The sequence below is a fragment of the Eschrichtius robustus genome, chromosome 6 (genome assembly GCF_028021215.1).
Source record: "Eschrichtius robustus isolate mEscRob2 chromosome 6, mEscRob2.pri, whole genome shotgun sequence".
Classification (NCBI taxonomy): domain Eukaryota; kingdom Metazoa; phylum Chordata; class Mammalia; order Artiodactyla; family Eschrichtiidae; genus Eschrichtius; species Eschrichtius robustus.
Window position 1 is genome coordinate 82,659,393 of NC_090829.1, and position 22,193 is coordinate 82,681,585.

A 22,193-nucleotide genomic window follows, 5' to 3' on the forward strand; every position below is an offset into this window, starting at 1 on the left:
CCCCCTACTCCGTATATACCCTGAGAAAACTGTAATTCAAAAAGAGTCTGTAGCACAATGTTGATTGCAGCACTATTTACAATAGCCAGGACATGGAAGCAACTTAAGTGTCCATCGACAGATGAATGGGTAAAGAAGATGTGGCACCTGTATATAATGGAATATTACTCAGTCATAAAAGGAAACGAAATTGAGTTATTTGTAGTGAGGTGGATGGACCTAGAGTGTGTCATACAGAGTGAAGTAAGTCAGAAGGAGAAAAATAAATACTGTATGCTAACACATATATATGGAATCTAAAAAAACAAAAATGGTTTTGAAGAACCTAGGGGTAGGACTGAAATAAAGATGCAGACGTAGAGAATGGACTTGACGACATGGGGAGGGGGAAGTGTAAGCTGGGACGAAGTGAGAGAGTGGCATTGATATACATACACTACCAAATGTAAAGTAGATAGCTAGTGGGAAGTAGCGGCATAGCACAGGGAGATCAGCTCGGTGCTTTGCGACCACGTGGAGCTGTGGGATAAGGAGGGTGGGAGGGAGATGCAAGAGGGAAGAGATATGGGGACATATGTATATGTATAGCTGACTCACTTTGTTATACAGCAGAAACTAACACAACAGTGTAAAGCAATTATACTCCAATTAAGATGTTAAAAAGAAAAACCCACCACGTGACACAAGATAGTATAGATAATCAATAAAAAAACACCCATCTCTGCCTCTTTACTTGCCCCTGCTTTTTGCAATGATTTGTCCAGGCAAAGGGTCCAGAATCCAAATCATTATGACTTTTATACTGTACCTCCTCATTTTTCCCCACATCTGTTAAGATTATTTTTTAAAATATGTTTTCTTTATGGAGATCCTTCTATTAATTTCAAGGGGTTCTGCATCCTTAAATTAAACATCAATATATAAATCAATTTAATGCTCAGAAAAATTTCTTTTTGCCATCGTCTTTCAATCCACTATAAAGTTCTGGAAAAGCCAGATGACACATACATGTATGTGTATTAAAGCTAGGCTTTAGCATTTCATGCCAATGTTTTTCTTCATGGTTGTGGCCAGAAGGGAATTTGTTTACATTTATTTATTCTGATCGAAATGAGAGATTTTCTGAATTGATATACTTTCAATTATGCTGCTGTGAAATGCAGCAGTTGGTACAAATTGGGTTTAGAACATTCTAGAAAGATTAGTACATTTCCAGAGTGAACCATGATTGGTGTAGGAGATAGTGCAGCCCAGTATTTGCAAGAACGTGATGATGCCTTCTGTGTGAAATAGATTATAGCACTATACTTCATTTTGGACTTACCTGGACGTTAGATTTTGCCTTGATGATGAATTTTCTTATCAACTTCTCAAACAAAGAAAATGAGGAAATTAACAAGTGATTTCAGGGAGTGAGTTTGAAGGTCCACTAATCAAACCTACTTTTGCAAAATAAATCGGAAATATTGAAAAGAATCACTAGCATGCAAATGTACTTTTTATATGTGAAACTACTGGATTGTGTAGTTAATTTTACATGTGTATCAGTTGAAACTAGAGAACTTTAGAAATCAGCTAAACCTTAAAAATGGAAGGGTAACTTCAGGGTGGGAAAGTACTTACAAAAGGTCTCAGATAATTGTTTACTTAATCCAGGTTTATTATCATAGGATGTACATTTGTGTCAAATGACATGCAGACAATGAAGTGTTGTAGTCAGTCTTTAAAAAATAAAATCGTAGTGTCATGGGCCCCTGCTCTTGAAGTTAACTGCTCAGCTTGTCACAGTGTGATCCTCAGGCTGGATAAGTGTACTGGTGCACATCTGCATTTTTGGGTGAACAGTGTGGATTTACCTGCTTTCCCACAATGCGCTGTACTTGGTGCAGCACTGCGCTTCTAATGGCTCACATTGATCTCTTGATTCTGTGGTTAATTAAGATGTATTTTGCAGCACATCTCACAAGTTCCAAGGCTCAGAGGATTAGTCGATAGTTTTCTGCAGCTCTGCCATTAGCAGGGCCAACTGTCTTAAAGACGTAGTCTGTTTTTTCTAGTGTGTGTGTTTTCTTACGTTTCAGGAGATTTGATGCACAGCCATAGCAGTCAGAGATGGAGAGAGATAGGCAGCTATGATAAGGCAGAAATATAAGGGGACTAGGGTTCTAATTCCAGATCAGAGCGTTACAGACTGGGAAAACTTGGGCAGAATTAATCTGTCTGAACCTGTGTCTTCATCTTTATTTATATAAAGAAGACAGCATCTGTTGTTGCAACGTCATAGTATTGTGTAAAGCATCAGCTTCATTAAAGTGAGAGAAAGTACTCTGAAGTCTATAGAGCATTGTATATGAACTTCGGAACAGGCATGAATTTAAAAAAATCAAAATACTACTTTAAAATACTTATAGGAAGAGAATAAGGCACAAGTTGATAAGGGAAAGGAAGAAGTGAGAGGTTAGCAATTAAAGTCAAAGGCTTTGGCGGGGGGGGGAGGTGATACACAGGAGTGAAAGAAAAGCTGTGGTTTTCCAGGAAAATAAAAGAAGGCTGCATGTAGGGAAATGGAAATAAAGAGGCAGGATAGTGAAAGCATGAGGTGAAATAAGAGGGAGTGTTTACGTGTAACGAGTCCAATCCATTTGGACTATTGTGCTTCCTAAATTCTAGCTGTTTCTGTGCCAAGTAACTACTAATGTCTGACTTGATAATGCAGGTTCACAAGGATCACACTGATGGCTTGGCAAAATGAATACACCCTCACTTTACCAAAAGCTCTTGTTGGCTTGAATACAAGGGACTCAAGGCTGTTATCTCAGTGGGCTGTACAGGTCTCATGGGCATAACTCTCTTGCAGCAACGGAAGCTCAGCCAATAGTGTTATCACCATAAACCTCCAAAGAATCTGACAAACGGTGCTTACCATTACCACATTGTTCTACTACCGTATTTATATGTCCCTGGAAAGAGACACCTCTGTGGTTGCCAATAGATGAACTATTGCACATAGATTGAAGAAAAAGGGCAATGTAGTTTGAATAATTGACCAAGGAAATATTTGGTTATTCAAGAGATGGCCTATGCAAGGAAAGAGAAGTATTGTTTGTTTTCAAAATGTATATATGACAGAAAGGAAAGAATGACTGACTACTTTACTGCCCTCATTTGAGAGAATATATTTCAGAGAGGTAAGAGAATTTCACACATAACTAACTGCGTAGGTGAGACCCAAGATGTATAGGAGGATGGATTTCCTATACTCTTTGACTAATATATATAACATTCCCTACTATCAAAGCTAAAGCACTTAGTGAAAGTGGGGTGAAGCTGGGGTCTAGGTTCAGATAACTATTGGGTAAGTTTGTCCAGAGTTTCTTAAAATTGCATAATGATTGACAGGTTAATTTTTTTAAATGAATATGGTCCATATTTGGGAAGTGTTTATTTTTTCTTTTTCTGCCTTTAGGCCTCAAGTAAATGATCAAATCAGGTGACTTTATAAAGACTAATTTTTTCAGTATGATTTCACACCCATGGTATATTCTGAGGGAATGTACGTTAATGATAACATTATGATTCACTTATGGGTATAACACATCTTGCTATTGGGATTACCATATTTGCTGATATAATCTAAATTAACTCTTCAGAATCACACAGGCAAAATCACAAATGTCTGTCAGCAAAATGACTGTTGAGTGGTTCACCCCTCTGTTAAGGACTCGTTTATCCCTTCCCCCAAATTATTTTTCGAAAGGGCATTATGTCTTTGTCACCTAAATCCCAACAAGATGCAATTCAGGGATGTATTCTAAATAGAGAGGAAACTAATTTATATTACTGAATATATCTTCTGAAGTACAGTAGGTACTTAGAATTTCAGGATTTAACAGTCTGAGTTTTAAAGATTTGTGAACAACCCAAAGGGCAATTTCAAGGAATAATTTATAGCTTTGCCAAGGATAGGATTTGAAGCACATGCTGGGAGCTAGGTTTATGGAAGTCAGTCACCAGCCCATTACCCAGGACCACACTTCAACATGAAATTCATGGTCCCCCATTACTTCCACGGACTCTGGAATTCTCATTAAGGGTCTGAAAGAGTCACTTTACATTTTATGGGAGAAATAATATAATATTCGAGAGTCTGGAAATTAGAGAAGGTCTCAGAGGTAACTAGTGAGAATATCAGTGGTGATTTTTTTTTTTTTTTTTTAAGCACAATGATTCATTATCCTTATCTCAACTCTTCTACAACTCTTATGAATTTCTGCATAAGACTTAAGCTAGAGTATCAAATGGATGTCGAATAATAGCTCCTTTAGTATATAAGTCGACAAGCTGTGATTTGAATCCCTGTCTGACTTCCAGACTCAATGATCCTGTTACACTGTGTGAATCAATTTTGCCACACCCAGTTTTGCATACCACATTCATGAGTTTGGTTCTCTCCCAAGCTCAAGCTCTAAGACTCTGCTTACCCTTCTATAGCCAGAGCTCCACAGGGCTTAGTAAAAGAGTACATAGCTATTCCAAGAATCAACTCTTCTTTCTCCCTGAAAACATGGTGCCCTCTTGGAATGAGACTTCCTGGTAAAAGATGAAGAGAATCTGGGACTCTGGGGTGCTAGTGTACTTTTATTTCTCAAAAATTAAACAGTTTTCTAAACCTAAGACTTTGGTTCTTGGAGAGTCCACGTGGGCTTTCTGGAGTGTTCTTGCTTTTGTGGAAGCAGAGCCCTGGGTCACTATTAAAAACATACTTCCTAGAGAGCAGCTGGGTATCTCTCAAATCCCACAGGCTTCTCTACACTTAGGCTGAGAAAGAAGCAGCTAATGGAGTTTAAAAGGTTACCTTCATTAACTAAAAATAAATTTCAAGTGAATGGCCTTCCTTCAAAGCAGGAACATTCAGAATGGGCATATGTTAAAATGAAAGACAGATAAGTCTCTGCGATGTTTTCCTAGTGCGTTTTTCCCCTTTTCTGTTCATAAATGTCTGCTACCTCAGAATCCTCTCTGGAATCTGATTAGACTTCAGAGCCTTCATAATGTTTGAAGGTGAGCTCAGATCAATTTCCTGTAACTTTCCTGCTATGGTAAATCATTTATTGGGATGAATGTTTTACAAAGCCAGGCAAGAGAGAACTCATGATAAATAAATATGGTAAAATACTCGATGCTGTCCTGCAGCAATCTTCAAGGCTTCATCACATTTAAACTCTCCGTGGCATTGAAGCAGTTAGAACATTTCCCCTCATTTGGTCTCACTGTGGCCAGTTGAACTCAATATGTGGTGGCACTGAAGCCAAAAAGCATGCATTTTATTTCCTTACATATCCTTTAATTCACTATTTCGTGGCCACAGATTTCTTGGTCTGACCAAGGGAACAGCATGGAAAGTTAGTCATAACAATAGGGAGTGAGACAGACAAGGTGGATAGATCCATTTTTACTCATTTCTTCTGAAAATAAAACAAGCAAAGAAAGGAAAGCAAGGAAAGTACCTTACTTTCTAGGTCATTAAACCTTATTTCTAAGAAGTATGGACAGAATAAAGTGCACATATGGACTCAAAAGTTCTTTACAAATCATTTGTATTTCACAGGTAGGCAAAGTTACAAGAACCGTCTTTTGAATAATGAAAATTTGCACCTGAGTATTCTAGTTACCTCCCCTGGACTGATAAAGTGGCATAGTAACCATTACAAAGAAAAACAAACAATAAACAATAATAATAGCAACAGGGACAACTCTGGTCCCCCATTGTATCAACTCTACCTGTATCTCCTCTTGCCTTTGTTAGGAACTCCCACATTCTGGTATCAGAGGATGAAATGAGGGGTGAAGGAAATAATAAAAATAAATGCCTCTAGTATGTTTCAGATACATCCCATAATCTCATTTAGTTTAGTACTCATAACTACCCGTCAAAATTGGTAACATCATTTTCATTTTACTTATAAAGAAACTGAGACTAAATAACGTACTCGAGGTCGTTTAATTAGTGAAGAGCGAACCAAGCTTCAAATCACGTATGTCTGGAATCTGCAAACTAATTGAGATGAGGTCTTAGAGACATTCCAGTTCTAGACAGCTGGAAGTAAAAAAAAACGGAAATATGTCTCAAGTAGAGAGAAGCAAGTTCATCATGTTGGGAGACAGACAGGCAGGATCAGAGGCAATGGGAGTAAGATTCAGAATGGCGAAGAACTCTGATTCTCAGATATTACACCAAAAGAAGGTAAATTAGAGGAAAAACCTAAATCTCTCTTGTGGATGACACCCTTTCAACACCATCTTGATGTTCTTGAATAATCTCTCCAGAGCTCTCCTTTGGGAATTTGTGCAGATTCTCTGACGATGCCTTTTGTCAAGAGGAGGAATACAGAATGTTTCTTAATTGTCATTTCATTCGCAGAGGCATTTAGTAGATTGAATTAATAACTCTTTCCTATATCTCCACTCCCTCACTCCACCTAGTCCTCTTGCTGCATTGCTGTCTATGAATCCAAGTGGAACTTTGCATTCAGCAAATCACTATTTGACTCAAGAATGTCAGTGGTTCATCTGGATGTTCTAGGCTTTCTGAAATATGTGCATGCTTTAGCTGTCCAGTTACATGTCTAACTCCCCGCAGCCTGTATACCCTTTGCCCCAGCCATGCTGTCATCACTTACATCGGGTACAACCCCACCTATCCAGCTTTGCCTAAGTGCTTCTGTGGTTTTGAAATTTCTCCCCAGCTCTGACTGCATATTTGAGTCAAGTTATTTAAAAAATATATTAATATTTAGAAAACATAGGGAGGTAGGAAGAATTGTTAATAATGATCCCCATAATCTCAAAAAACAGATAACTGCAAGCCTTTTTATAAGCCTCTTTGTATATTTTCATCAATTATGCACATATATTCTTAAAAATATGGGCCATATTATATAAACAGTTGTCTTTTTATTGATGTGGCAGGCATTTTTTCCCTATCATTATTTTAAAAACCTTGACTGAATAATATTCCATCAGATGTAATTTATACAAATATTAACTTGTTATTTGATAGTTTTAACCCTAATACAATTTTCCTATGTTAATAATATTGTAATAAATATAATTTTGTATAAATATTACTCTGTGTCTTTGATTATATACTTAAGATAAAATCTTAGGTGTGAAAATACTACTGTTTCTAATAATATGAAAATTTTCAGGGCCCTTACTACAATATTATTGACAAACTTCTTTCCAGAAAATTGATTTCAATCTATATTTACATCAAGTGAATATAACAGTGTTATCTAAACTTATCCTAAAACTAGCTATCAGTTTTTAAATGTTTGTCAATTTGATAAACTTATCTCATTATTTTAATTTTCATTTATTTGATATTTAGTAGAGATACACTTTAAAAAACATTGATCAGTTATATTAACATTTCTTCACTGATTTAATTTTATGGCCTCTGCCTATGCTCTTGTTTTTAAAAATATATATTTTAAAAGAGTAAAGAGAAAATAAAAATTACCAAATTTTTGTTTTTCCTAAATTTTCTAAAGTCTTTTTTTGAAATTTAAAAAAGAAAAAAGCATTAAACCTAATTAAAAAACACAATTTTAGTCAGCCAGTACTCTGTTTTAAAGAAAGAGAGAAAAGGAATTGTGCCATACATAAGGGGATGGTTGCCTAGTTTTCTATTTGTCAAAGAGCTTGGATCTCCAAGCCAGGAAGTATGAAATAAAGGAGTAATAAAGTAATTTTTTTCCCTCTTCTTTTCCTTTCTGTTAGGAAGGTGGGTTTAATGCAGAACATGGGTAGGCTTCCATCTCTCTCTCTTAATATTGTTCCAGATCCTGGAAGAAAAAGAAAAAAAAAAGGTTTTCTTCCAATTTTAGGTGGCACTAAGAATGTGGCTTTATTATTTTTCATTGGTAGTTCAGCCAGGTGCTAGTTTCTCATTTAATTCACTCCTGACAGAACTGGGATTGTCCTTCATTTTAATGTTCAGTTACATCCAACTCAACAATAGCTATTTCTGTGGGTTTTTAAAAAATTATTTTTTCTTTCACAAGAAATGAAATTACAAGTTCCCTAAGGGCTTATAACCTAAAAGATTCTTGGATGTTGGTGGGTGACATGCTTATGTCTGAGAACATGGAGTCTAAATACCAACTCAACCAGTCCTTGGCTCTTGGGGTTGGAGAGGATTATGTTCCAACCTTTCAGGGGCTGTTTTCTCAACTGGAATCCTTGGTTATAGGATGATATCATGATATTCAACTCCAAACTCAAGTTTACTTCAAATCTCTCTTTAGTAGGAAGCCTTATTCTTGAATTCTCATGTCTCTCCCTTCTGGCCTGTGAAGTTTCTGCAGAAAGATCGGCTGATAACCTTATGGGGATTCCCTTGTATTATACGATTCTTTGTTTCTCTCTAGCTGCCTTTAGAATTGTCTCTTTTTAACTTTTGCCATTTTAGTTATATGTCTCGGTGTGGGTCTGTTTGAGTTCACCTTGTTTGGAACTCTCTGTGCTTCCTGTATCTGGATATCTGTTTCCTTCTTCAGGTTTGCTAAGTTTTCAGCTATAATTTCATCAAATACATTTTTGGCTCCCTTCTCTGTCTCTTCTTTTTCTGGGACCCCTATAATGAGAATGCTGGTATACTTGATATTATTTCAGATATCTCTTAGACTATTTTCATATTTTTAATTTGCTTTTCTTTTTGCTGTTCTGATTGTGTGATTACCATTACCGTTATTCTATCTTCCAGAGTATTTATGTGTTTTTCTGTGTCATTTATTCTTTTATTCATTTCTCCTAGTGTGTTTTTTATTTCAGCTATTGAATTCTTCATTTATGAATATGTATTTTTTATATTTTCTAGTTCCTTATTAAAACTATCACTGTGTACTTTATTCTTTTCCCTAATTCAGTTAACATTTTTATAACCAATGCTTTGAATTCTTTATCTGGTAAATCATTTATTTCTGTTTCATTATCTTTTCAGGAGCAGTTCCTCTGCCTTTTGATTTTGCTTAACTTTCTCTGCCTTTGTGAATTTAGGTCGGTTACCTATTGCGGTCTGGTAGGGTTGTTCTTTTGTGGGAGTGTCCCTGTACAGACTGTCTGTGCCCGATACCTTTGGTGGAAGAGCTGGATTTGATATGGATGCAAGTCATGTCCTTCCTGAGGGTATGCTGGCAGCTATCACCTGGTAGGGTTGAGGCTAGAGATAGAGGGGCTAGAGCTGGAGCTGGGTGTGAGGCCAGACTTCCCCTCTGATCAGTGACTAACACTGCCCTAATGGGAATGGGGGTCTGATACCAAGTTGCTGAAGCGGAAGCCCTGATGGTCAGTACCGAGCTGGCTCTGTTCTATTTAAGTGTTTGTTTTCCACCCTCTCGGAACTGGGACGCTTGCCCCCGAAGCAGGGGGCGCTGAAGCAAGTGGGGCTCGTGCAGGCTCTTGGATCATGTCAGCTGAAGACAGAAATCTGAGCTATCTCCGACGTGCTGCTGCCTGAGCAAGCGCCCACGGTTGTTTTCCTCGCTCTACTCAGATGCAGCCTCGCGTGCAAGTCCCCTTTGTCCCTCACAGCCGATCAGTGCCCCTGGCCTCTGCGGCCTCAGCCCTGTCGTGGAGCCACACCACAAGGCAGGGGGGCCCACGCGGACTCTAGGCATGTGTTGAGAGGTGAGCTGTGGTGGAGAAGCCACCATCAGAGATCTGGGCTGCTTTTGATGCGCTGCTTGATTAAGTGCCAACAATGGCTGCCTCTGCCAACCCAGTCTCCACACAGGGGCTGGCTAACCCCTGTGTCCCACAGTCAGGTCTTCTCTCTGGCTGTGGCCACCCCAGATCCAGTGCTGCACTCTGATGTGGAGTGAATGGGGCCAGAGCATTTACTTGGCTCAGGCTAGGGCCCATGCTGAGGTGGTCGTGGGAAAGCTGGCAAGCCAGCACGTGCAGTCTTCATGAGTAGAGTCCAGGCTTCCCACTTCACTCGTGTTGGTCCCACCAGCACTCCAGCCAGCCCAGGGGGCTCGTCTCCCCTGCATAGGACCCCAGAACTGGGGACGCCCAATTTGTGGCTCTCACCACTCACTCCCTCGTGTGGGTCTCCACCCATGTAATCTCCCGGTTCCTCTGAGTCCCCTCCCAGTGGCACAGATCCCAACCTGATTGTTTTCTTCCCTTCCTCCCTGATTAAGCGTGTATCTTTCTTACAGCCTTAGTTGTACCAGAGTCCTTCTGCCATTTTCCAGTTAGTTCTCAGTGTGGATTATTCCACATGTAGATGTATTTTTGATGTATTCTTGGAGGAAGGTGAGTTCAGCATCCTCTTACTCTGCCATCTTGACCTATCTCCTATGATTTAATTTCTCTCCACTAACTGAGGTCTCTTGTGTGCAGCCAAGGCATATGACGTGTGTGAGATTTTTGCTCTACCCCTGCACTCTCATCTCTGTTGCTTTTAATCTTTGGAATCCTAGCTTGTTGTACAGGTGTATAACTCTAGTAGACCAGTACCTGTAAGTGTCAAATTAAAAACAAACCATTTAGTGATCATTCACACAATGAATTAGCTGCTCTATACTGTATCAATTTCATATTAGATATAAAGCTTACTCACTTCCAAAATTGTTTCTTATGTTGTGTCAATGTTTTCATAGGATCATAATTAGAAATTCTGAAGAGATGGTATCTTTCCAGTCAATTACCATAGGATTTGCACAAAATTTACTGATGCCCATGGCAGGTTCTCAGAGTTGGTTTGTTCCAAGTAAGTTAATTTACAACTGATACTTGTACAGCTTCACAAACACTGAGTTCCTTTTGCTTTCCTGTACTTTAAATACTGAAAGAGTGTTGAGAGCATTGACTGGGGTAGAAGGTGAAAACTTGATTGGTGATACAAACTAATTATCCTCCCTTGCTGTATTCCTATTAATGAGATGTTTACAGCAAATTTCTAAGAGTTTGTCTCAGAAAGGGAAACAAAAATCTATTAATGAGAGGTTTAATCAAATGTTTCCCTTATCAATTGTTAGTAAATCATAGCAACTAAAAGCACAGGCTTGCTCATCAGATTTTGAACATGTCAATGTGCAAAGTGGTGCCTGAAGGACTCTGAGAATCACTTTTGACCATAACTTTCTGTTAGACGAATTAGTTGCATTGTTTTACATGGTAGTGTCATTAAAAAAATCTTATTTCTTGGTTTACATTTGTCACATTCTGTGTGAACAACATACACTGATATGTATGATCCCAAATAAGAGGTTCCTATAAATTGTTCGGTGACTACTGAATAGGCAATGCTGTTATTAACCTTTAATAATGACACCTTAGAAAAAGCAAATATATTCTCATATAAAGATATTTCTTTCTTTACTGATGTTACCCCCAAGAATTTCATACACAGGTTCAAGAAAAAGCCAAAGTTTTGAACTGTTTGATGAATTTATAGAAAACTCCATGATCATATTAAAAGTAATTTTCTATCAAATATATGAAAGGAATAAAACTAAAATATTTAAATAACAAATTAACACTTCAAAGTATTTTATCTCCTCAGGATTCTTTTTAAATCTTCACAATGATTAAAGTTGGATAGATGTTGGTTTCCCATCATAAAGATGAGAAAACCAAGGCAAAGATGGATTAATTTGCATAATAATATTCTTAACATTTTCTGGGTGATAGACTCTTTTTTTAAATTTCTAAAAAATTTTTAGTTTATATTGGAGCATAGTTGACTAACAATGTTGTGTTAGTTTCAGCTGTCAGCAAAGTGTAAATATTTGATTAATATCTATAGTGCCTCTCCTGTAGAAATGTATATGAAAATTTATAAATATTTTTGCATAGAATTTCAGGTTATGAACTTATAGCCTAGGTAGCATAGGGTATTAATATAGTCAGGACTAAAACCCAGTTAACCTGGATTTCAAATCTATGATCTTTTTGTTGTTGTCGTTCTGTGTTCTATCAACTATAGCAGAGATATGCCTTTTTTCTTCTCTCTCTCTTAATGCTGTGTTAAGATTAAGTAGCTTTTTTCAAAACAAAACAAAACTATTGCATATTTCCCTCTTATACAATATGCTACTGAGCTATATAAAACTTCTGTAAATTCTGCTCATTTCCTCTTCTACACAATTTCTACTGAGGTTTCTTTTTTATCATGTTGCTTTCCTAGTCCCCATGGGATGTGGAGATAGCATATGCTGATATTATGGTTTCAGACTGTACAACTTGTGCTTCACACATCAAAGAACATGAACTTAGTAAGCTGTGCCTTATTTTTCGGTTCTGCCACCAAAAAGCAATATATTAATTAGGTTTCTAAATATTGTTCTTATAATGGTGATGTTAATTTGTGGAATAGAGTCTATATGAATTATGGGATTTCATGTTGTGTTTCCCTCAAATGGTTTTGGATTTTGTATAAAGAGCAGAAAGTGGTAGGGATAAAATAAATGTGGTAAATAACACTTTCTAAAACAAAAACCTTACACAAAAACATATCTGTCCTTTGTTACATGTATGCTTTCTTTCTTGTTTTTGTATATTTTTAATTTTCTATTTGCAGGTAGTAATCTCAAACATAGAATAGCATCTTTTACTATGTTTTTCCTTTTCTCTAAAATAAAACTTCATTAAAAAATTAATTCAAGGCTTTTATTTTTCATAGTTTACTCTTTATCATTTTTATCACTAGATTTAAATGAAGGGGATTCTATGAATTAGAAAAACTGCAAACCCTTTTATATTGAGTACATAAACAGAATCGTTATAATTAATTTTAATACAGAGATTGAGTTTTCTACCTTTCCTTTTAGCAGTTTTAGTTGAGAGGTGCATAATGCTATAGATTTGAGTGCATGTTTGTTTTATCGGATGGATAGTTTCTGTTCTACTTTTCTTTTGAGGTAGGAAGGCTAAGGAATATAGAAGCTCTCTGCTCCTACAGCCTGTACTTAAGACCCTGTTTCCTCACAGCTTAAGCCAAGGGAGCAGTTTCACATACTGCCCATCCAATAGCAGGATTTGAAATGTGCTAAATCCCATGGTCCTTGTTTCATCCTCTCGGTGAGGAAGACGTGGCTTGCCTTTTTTTGATGCTGTTGACTTTTTCTTGTCACACTTACTGTATCACTGCTTCTTTCTGTTGGCATCCTGAGGGAATATCAGTCAATACAAGTAATCGGGAGTTGTGAATGGGTGTGGGGAGGAGGAAACTGGAAGGGAAGTGAGGAGTGAGGGCACATGGTGGGAGCTGCCCATCAGAAATGGTGAGGAGAAAAGATTAGCATAGTAATGGAGTCAAGGACAGTCCCCTTAACTAGTCTTTTTTACAGTACCTCCAGGTTGGAGTTTAAGAATTCAGTTTTCGAATTCTGCTTTCCATTTATCTTTCTCATTAGCTTTTCATTTTGGCTCTCCCCTGTCTGTCTTCCTGTCTGTCTGACTGACTGTCTCTCTTTTGCTTAACCCATTTCCTGTTTGTCTTAGAATTTCCTTCTTTTTTTTTCCTACTTCCTGTCTACTGATACTTACATTTAAACAGATCACCCCTAATTAGTAATTTCATATAGTCTGTGGAACTCTTTCCTTATTAATAGTTCTTATGGCCTTCAAGAGAAGGTCCAGCAAAAGATAGCAAATGATCTTGTGTAGCAATGACCGGTCTAATATGCAAGAATTAACTCTTTTAGTGAAAATGTATTAAAGTATTCACAGGAAACAAGGAAGAAGTCACTCAGAATTACTGTGTATGAGTAGTAATGTATTTGCAATAGTAACCTAAAATCTGAGTTAAATGTCTTAAATAAAAGTTTATTTTTCTTACGTAATGAGATTAGTAGTTGATGTCTATTGTTGGTTAGTAGCTCAATAATGTCATAGTGAGTAAATATTTCTGCCATTCTTTTGGACTTTCCATAATGATTATTGCCTCATAGTCCCAAGATGGCTGCCTCAGCTCTAGGCATGATGTTTACATTCAAGATAGAAAGGAGTAGGGAAAAGCAAAAGGAATCATGTCACCCTTCTGCCCCTTTCATTAGGAAAACCAAAAGCCTTCACAGAAGCCTTCAGGTGACTTCTGCTTGTATCTCACTGGCCATGTCATTCATCAGTTCTATATCTCATGCATATCCTCCTGGCTACAAAGGATGATAAAAAATGACTGCTTTGCTCTCCCACTCTCTAATGTAGAGGTGACATGGGAGAAGGAGCTTGAGAACATGAGAAAGTTAACTGATGAACAGTGTTTGCCACATTCTTTTACTGGAAAATAAGGACAAAACATTTGAACATGCATATACCCACATAGATAAGGTAGGAATATAAAATAAACAAATAAACAACTCAGAGGAAGAAACTGTAATGGTACCTTACTCATGCTCAGTTTTGTGTTCACGGTAACAATTGCCCTATACATTCTCTCTCCTCTAAAGTGTGCTTGGGTATTCTTTACTTCCCAGCTTCTGACTTTGGCTATAAGTAAAAGCTTAAAGGTAGAGAAGACCTAATAATGAATTTGAGGAGATCAACAAGATTCCCAACCTGACTACCATAAGTTATTCTTGAAATCTTGGCTCTTCTCTGATTTCCGTAGACAACCTCCCTAAAGATCGCTCTTAAACGAGTCTGATTGTCTTGTTAGACTTTTTCTTTCTACCAATGAGGGCCACTTTTCGGCTTTCTTATCAGGGGAGAGAGTGAAGAATGGGTTCTTAGCCACATGCTGCCTTTCCCATTTTCTTACTCTAAGACCTTACATTCTGACATACTCAAGAACTGTGGTGAGGCAGTGACTCATACGATCGGTATGAAAGACCCACTCATGCAATGCCTTAAACATTTAACAGGAAATCTGGGTAGGTGTAAGGCAATTCCATGGACTCCCCAATCTATTTTTTATTATTGAGCTAGAGAAGACAGACAGGGAAGGTGTAGAAGACAGACACTGAGAGTAACTGCTAGATGTTGGGGAAGCATCTAAGGAGAGTTTACTGCGTCGTTATGCCCTCAGTTGCTTTAGTTTGTGTCTTTCTGATTCTGTAAGGAACAAATTGATGAATTATAGGTCTGCAGTGAAGGGTAATCATTTGTTAGCTTAAGTGAGGTGTCTTGCCTTGATTGCAGCGTTCAGTACTGAATACATTCATTGCACCTCAGATCTAGTTGTTGAAATGTAAATTATGTGAAATGTTTGTGAATATATAAAAGTCAAACACACTATTGAAAGTCATGGATGGGTTGTGAAGTGGAGGCAGCGGATTTTAGCTTTAAATGAATAATTTATTAGACTTGACAGTAGAGAAGTGAACATAGCATTTTTATGTGCCTACTATGTGCCAAGCAAAATAATCTTGTAAGGTAGTTATTTTCCATCTTCATTTTAAAAGATGAGGCCATTAAAGTTCAGAGGGACCAAAAAAATGATACAAATGAACTTATATACAAAACAGAAATAGATCCACAGACATAGAAAACAAAGTTATGGTTACTGAAGGGGAAAGGGTGAGGGGAGGAATAAATTAGAAGTTTGGGATTAACATATGCACACTACTATATAAAATAGATAACGAACAAGGACCTATTGTATAGCACAGGGAACTATACTCAATATTTTGTAATAACCTCTAAGGGAAAATAATCTGAAAAAAAGTATATATATGTATGCGTAACTGAATTACTTTGCTGTACACCTGAAACTAACACAACATTGTAAGTCAACTGTACTTTAATTAAAAAAAAAAGTTCAGAGGGACCAAGTAATTTGCCTAAGTTTACACAAGTGAAGGTATTCAATGTTTTATATTTGTTTTTTGTTATATTCCACAATTTAAATGTATTTAGAATTGTTCTCTTAGACATATCTGGATTATATAATTTTACAAAAGGAAATATCATGGAAATTTTATGTGTCTATAACAGAAGTCCCCAGATATACACCAGAGTAGTTTCTTTCTTCCTTCCTTCCTTCCTACCTTCGTTTGTTCGTTCGTTCGTTCGTTCGTTCGTTCCTTTCTTCCTTCCTTCCTTCCTTCCTGCTGAGATACTCATTTTTCCTCCTAGACAATTGTATACCTAACACTACTTCCCCTGAAGCCATCCCCCAGCCCATGATGACACTTAAGTGAAAAGCTGTACAAGTTTCCTCTTGACTTCCTAACATGCAATCTATAAACACACTTACCCTTCACTGATTATGAATTAAGTGATGCTGCAGCTTTGCTGTCACAGCTGATGAAAACCTAAAATTAGTGCTCCCAGGTGTGTTGTGGTAGGCACAGAGGGCAGGTACATTTTGGGAGCCCTTTGCATTTCCTGGCTGCACCTTCTTGAGATGAGAAAATTGGCAACCAGTGGATGATGCAGACATGCCAGGCAAGTCCCATGCAGGCTAGATAGACAGGAGGCCAATTAGCAACCTGTGCATGTGCTGTCCTTGGTTTAGAGGATTTGGGTCTAGTGTTTCATCAGGCCAGTCTTTCTGGGAATCCATTGCCCTGCCTCTAAGGCTGGCATTAGACTCATTCTGGATGGTGTGCACTGGACCAACTGCGAGATCTTGTACATGGAGGAAACACTCTCTGGCTTTGGAAGTTTCTCAGATGTGTGAAGTATGAGATCCATTTTTACACGGTGCACATCTTTATAAGCTCAGTGTAGGAGTCATGGGGTAACAAGCCTTTTTTTATTCGGAGTTACTCTCATGTCTCAGTGAAATGAAGGCATTTGTCTTGTTCACCTCATTTGTCTCAGCCTTTACATAGATGATTAAGTGGATATCCCAAGATCTGGAAAACAAGCAGAAGGAAATGCTATTAAAAACAGATTGGATATGGTGCTTGTCTTTACTGACAAAGATGTTCTTGCTTTGTTGGAGGAATAGGATTATTTTGGAATGCCTCCATGTCTATTTTTCTGTTCCTTGCAATGCCCAGGAAGACAAGTGAATATGTATTTACCCAAATTATATAAATTGTTATTATTTCATCAACACAGTTTTTCCTCTTGACATTTGTAGAGTGCCTGTTAATAGTTGTTATTAGATGCAATGCTTATAACCCCGTAGTAAATAAGAGGAGAATTGTATACCCTCTTCACAGGTAAGATCTTTGAAGTACAGGTTGATTAAATATGCATAGGTGGAATAATGAGGTACCTGACTAATATCATCTGTGTGAAGCAATTTAAAAGATTGAATTATTCTTTCCTTGAACATACATTTATTAAGCATCCAAGATATGCCAGATAGTGTTCAGGTGTTCTGGATAAAAAGATAAATAAGATAATAAGATACCCTGCCCTCATGGACCTCAAATATTAATAGTAAGAATCCTGTAAACAAGAAAAGTACAGTGGTCCAAGTATTGTAACAAATGACTGTATAAGCTGGGTGATGACTTATTGTAATGAATGTGCTTAGGAGTTAAACTGTGAACTCCAATTTATGCAAAAGTTTGTGTGTAAGTGTATGTGCATGTGTAAGTGTATGTGCATGTGTGTGTGTGTGTACTTTTTTCCTTAAGAAAAAGTCCATTTTAATTTAAATTGTATTTTAAAGAAATATGACACACATCAAGTTAAGAACCATTGACATAAGGCATCATTAGGAATTGGGTTGAGGTAAGAAGATCTTACAGGTAAAGGCCCAGAAATTTATAAATGTTGCCTTGTCCCAGCTGCTTCTCTCATATGAAGTTGCCAAAAGAGCTCTACATGAAAAGGACAAAATTAAACTATGGGCCCTAATATCTAATGCAAAACTTTCTGTTAAAGCTGCCTGGACACTTGACTTAGAACCAGATCCAAGCCAGGACTCTTTCCTTCTTAAGGCCCAATCTTAACTACCATCCATCCCATGAATAAATTTGGCCAAACAATGACCTATTTTTTAAAATCAAATTAGCCAGTCCTATTCCCTTTTTGCTGGAGAGATTTACTGGGGTGGTGGTGAGGGATAGCAGCCCCTTTAATTTTGGTGATAGAGTATAGGCATGGGGTGATGCTCAGGAAACTTTTGAACAAGCTGAGATTTAAACCATAAATGAGTTTTCACTGAAGAAACAATGGCAAAGGATGGGTTTGGAAAACGTCTGGTGGTAAACGTTTCCCTGCCTCAGAAGTATCTTTTCTTCAAGTGATATCTAAAATATTTACCTCTATTTAGCTTGGGATCTAGAAGGCAGTTTTGATGCCAGAACAAGATGTGATTGGTGGATGACTTCTTTTTCAGGCTGTTGTTTCTGCACTTTGAATCTGGCTATTGGGTTAGGAAGCCAATCATGAAACTGGTGTCTGAGGTAACATGAGGTAGACAAGATAGGTTTAGGTGTGGGGAGGGGACCAGCATCAGTGCTGGTGAGTCAGTGGGTGACACTGAAGAATGGTTTGGAGGTCATTGATGAATCAGTCAGCACTTCAGGTGCAAACAAAAGAAAACTCTGGCTAATTTAAGCAGAATTAGGGGACAACGAGCCCAGCTAGGAATGAAGGATGGGTGTGCAGCAGGGGGCCCAGCTGTCAGGCCACAACAAGTCTGCCTAGAATGCTACCCCTGATACCTCATCACTGGAAAGTATGCCCATCTGCCCCTTCCCTATGTTATGTCCACCACCAGCACCATGAATTCTTGCTCTGTGAGAATCCCATGTCCTTGTGTCCCTATGTTCAGATTCAGAGTCCTGGGCAGGGGCCTCCAGTTGATAGAGTAACCTGTCTGCCAGAGGAAAAGAGAAGGGGATGCTTGAACCTTTTTAGCTTTTGTAGCATGAAGAAGAGTCCTGTCTTAGCCAAAATGTGTGCATGCAAGCACATCCTTGAAAAAGAAAGAGAATTCAGGTACCGATCAGTCAGAAAAACATCATAGATATCTAGTACAGTTGGGAAGCCTTTGGTTCTTCCTGAAATCTCAACTGTGTTCCTCTCTTGTATGTTGACCAAACTCAGGAACAGTGGAGGAATCTTTTCAACAGACCCATGGAATCCCAAGGCACTTTCGACAGGCTTGAAAGTAAGGAGACAAAGTGGTAATGAGAGCAACTGAAACTGTTTTATTTGATCAAAGAGTGAGTAGGCCAAGTCTGCTGCTGATGGTGCCGTGACCTCAGAAAATCCACTTTATTTAAATCTACCTCAGTATCTTCATCAGTAAAATGAAGGCGGAATTTCTAACTACCTTTGAGATATCCTCATATAAAAATTCATTTATTCATTGGATATTTATTTTGTACCTTCTCCATGCTAGTCAGTATTCTAGGCTTTAGGTAGCAGTAGTAAACAAGGGTGAAGGTCTCTGCTTTCTAGAGCTTGCATTGGACTGCATAGGCACTCACTTTGGGGAGGAACCAGACAGAGTGAGAATCAGTAATTCAGTTTTGGATATACTGAATTTGAAATGATTATTAAGCAATCACATAGAAATGCATGGATTTCAGGGGGAAAGAAAGGACTGAAAATATAATTTGGGTCTTTATAAGCATATTGTGTGGTATTTAAAGCCATCAAATAGAATGACATCTTGCAAGTTGTGAGCACAAATTGAGAAGGGAAGAGAGCTGAGGGCTTAATCCCAAAGTACTCTAATATTTAGAGAGCTCTCATAAGAGAAACCTTGAAATAAGCAGAGAATGAGACTCCAGTGATATAGGAGGAAATCTGGAAATTTACAAAGAAAGTGATTCAAGAATTAAGGAGCAGCCAACCTTGCCAAATCTTGCTGATCTATCAAGTGAACCATTGTCTTTAGCAAGATGTGGGCCACTGAGGGGTTCAGTAAATGCTCTTTCAGTCAAGTGATAATGATGAGAACCCAGTTGAAGGGGATGGAGGAGAGAATGGGAGCTGAGAATGTGGAGACACAAAGTATACACAACTCTTCCAGGAAATATTGTTAAACCACTGATGCTAGATGATGTTGCCACCGTCTCAGATCTCTTCTTATTACCTGTCTTTGAATTATACGGTCCAGATTTAAAGTGCTCCGAGAAAACAATGTATTAGTTGGACCTAAGTGCCATGTCTTTGCCCTGAACCAGGGACAGGAAGGATGAAGGTCTAAAACAGAAGGTGGGGTCCTAGTTCCCAACAATACTCAAACAATGGGGGAATCTCCAAATTAGAAGAGGTTATTCAGATGTGGATCACAAAAAGTTAATAAATATCCTTTGTTCTCTCCATCGTATCTCTTGAAACCATTATGATCTCCCATTGTAGCTACAACTACCATCATTTTTTTTTTAATTTTTTAATTTAATTTTATTTTTTTATACAGCAGGTTCTTGTTAGTCATCCGTTTTATACACATCAGTGTATACATGTCAATCCCAATCGCCCAATTCATCCCACCACCATCACTTCCCCCCCCTCGCAGCTTTCCCCCCTTGGTGTCCATACGTTTGTCATTTTGACCATCATTCTTTCTCACCCACTCTTTTTTTGTCCTCCAACCACTGTCTGTTAGGCACCATTACTGTTAGATTAATTTTTATTTACAACTCTGATCATATCACCACCTTCTATAGAAGTTGTAATTTCTCTTCGTTGTCTGTAGAATAAAGTCCAAACTCCATAGTTTAGAATCTAAGGCAATGCATGATTAAGTCACAACCATTTCTTTCTAGTCTTTTCTGATATCTTTTAAGCATTTCTTGGTCCAGCAAGACTGAATTACTGTTTAATGTGCATTTTTGTCTTGCATAGTACTATTCATTGTCCTTCTTGAGATCGTCTCCATATCACTACTATTCTACTTAGCCTTCTAGAATTCTACACCAGGTGGAAATAATCCATCATTTTTCATAATGTATATAGTATGTTAACTAACAATTTGTTATATGAATACACATATGTGGGGTGGGGAAGAGGCATTGCTTTCTAAGCTGCATTTCAGTTTTCATATTGCACAATTAGATAACATATTACTTATATTAGTCAACAAATAAGGTCTTCTGGCTTCAAGTTTCTGTGTCCAATAGCCCTGTAGAAAACGAAAACGCTTCTCAGACTCCCTAAGATTTCTGTGAATGTCCAGAGGGCTTATGTTTCTTGTTCACTTCTGCCTCTGGAGTACTGAAAGCTGTCTTTTCTAAGCAACATGTATTCAAATATGAAACTTAGACCTTCTCATTTCTCGTAAGATCAATCAATCAATTCATCAAACGTTCAAAGTAGAAATGAACTATACAAAAACAACCACCCACCAAACATGTATGTGATAAGTCACGAGGGTGGGGGGTTCTGATTTCCCCAGCATACAGACTCAGTTTAAGATTGTTTATTAGACATTTCTATCCTTAAATATTCTTGTGGCTGTCCTACAACTAAAGATTCTCAGCTAATTTCACCCCCTACTTAGCAACTTCCTTTCTGGTGCTTTCTGAATGAGTCCCTTCCTTTCATTATTCTACTTTTCAAAGGCATTTTAACTCTATACTCAATTACCAAGTATTTTAAAGCACCTATGGTTTGGGGCTCATCTGCTATATTAAGTGGTTTATCCAGGCACATTTTCAAAAATAGTTCTCTTCCCACAAGTGCCTATTAAGTGTTAGCTGTTAAGATTTTCTTTTTCACCTTGTTATGTTTTTGTAACACCATTATCTCTTTTACTAGGCAGCACATTCTCAAGCACATGCAGACAGAATCTTATTTATGTGTTCCCTGGGGTCAAGCACAGTGCCTGACACAGCAGGCATGAAACATGTGTTGAGTGAGTGTTTCTTCCAGGTCTAAAATTCTATTTTCCTATTTTTCCAAATAGTTTATTGTAAACTCATAAAAATGCTTATGACTATGCCTATTAATTGTTAATAAGTACTCACATAGAATAACTGGTTGAATAAATATTTATTTAAAAGGAATGAACAAAGACTCCCAATCCTAGTGGATAGAACATCAGATTGTGTTGAAGTCAGAGTCAGGGACCTTGATGTTTGGCACCAATATGGTGGTTGATCTTTGCATTAGTTTATATATGCCATTACTATTGCTTGTAAGTAAAAGACCATCAGAAATCTTCAGGCTTTAAAAAAAATAGATTTATAGGCCATTGATACCTCATAGCATTTATGCAGAAGCTGCTTTGACCATCTCTGTTTGTTTCCCCAGGGCATAGCAAGTCTCCCCCATAGGAGAGTATTACCTCCTTTGGGCAGGCACTGTCCTTTGTTCCA